The sequence below is a fragment of the Chiloscyllium plagiosum genome, unplaced genomic scaffold (genome assembly GCF_004010195.1).
Source record: "Chiloscyllium plagiosum isolate BGI_BamShark_2017 unplaced genomic scaffold, ASM401019v2 scaf_54854, whole genome shotgun sequence".
NCBI lineage: Eukaryota > Metazoa > Chordata > Chondrichthyes > Orectolobiformes > Hemiscylliidae > Chiloscyllium > Chiloscyllium plagiosum.
The window spans coordinates 1-1031 of NW_025118145.1; the positions used below are offsets into that span (position 1 = coordinate 1).

The 1031-nt window shown below is 45.6% G+C and overlaps 1 pseudogene; it reads right to left on the reverse strand.

Moving 5' to 3' along the window:
- Positions 1-16: 16 nt before the first annotated feature.
- LOC122544817 lies at positions 17-714 on the reverse strand (annotated as a pseudogene).
- Between the last annotated feature and the right edge of the window lie 317 nt (positions 715-1031).

Sequence of the window (1031 nt, forward strand, 5' to 3'; positions counted from 1 at the left end):
GTGGCTTTCGGTTGACCTTTAACACTTTCCCAGTTCTAGTTTCATGCTGTTTTTGGCCACTTTGTTCGACTTCTCTTTCAACTTGATTTTCCAGAACAGCAACCCCATTCTCCAAGCATTTCACATACTATTTCTTCTTGCGATGGTACTCTCGAGCTGCTTCCCTGTTTCTCATGAGGCGGACCTCACGTTTACGAGTGGTTTCTTCAGCATTCTGGGGCTGGCTTTGCAGGACTGGTGAAGATGCCATAACCATTCCCTGGTCAGCAGTGGAGTTAGGAGTTCTACAGATCTGATAGGTTTGGACATCTCCAGCAGCACCTTGAACAAGCATTTGGCTGCCCGGCACAAAGATTTGCGGTCCATCAGGGCTCTGTGCATACTGTATAATGGCTGCTCCAACCTTGGCTGTCGCTGTATTGGTCATTGTTCATGTGTGGAGTCCTTGCATTTAATCTGTACCATTGTTGGCCATCTGAATTGCTTCCCCCTGTGTCATAGCAATGCATTGTCCACTGCTCATCTGATAGATGGGTGTCTGCATCATCGTTGTAGTAATGGTTGAGACAGTCTCTTCTTCTGATTTCTCCTCATCGATTTCTTGGCACACTGGGGGGATCAGAAGAAAGTTCATTCAGGATTTTCCTGTATGAAGGCCGTCTCAATAGAATTTCTCTACGTTTCTGAGAGTCAGTCGTGCTAGTCGAGGATTCTCTCAAGGTAAACATGCAGGTTGAATCCGTGATTAAGAAAGCGAATGGAATGTTGTCATTTATCTCAAGAGGGTTGGAATATAAAAACAGCGATGTGCTACTGGGACTTTAAAAAGCTCTGGTTAGGACCCATTTGGAGTACTGTGTCCAGTTTTGATCCCCACACCTCAGGAAGGGCATACTGGCACTAGAGCGTGTCCAGCGGAGATTCACACGGATGATCCCTGGAATGGTAGGTCTAACATATGAGGAATAGCTGAGGATCCTGGGATTGTATTCATTGTAGTTTAGAAGGTTAAGGGAGATCTAATAGAAACT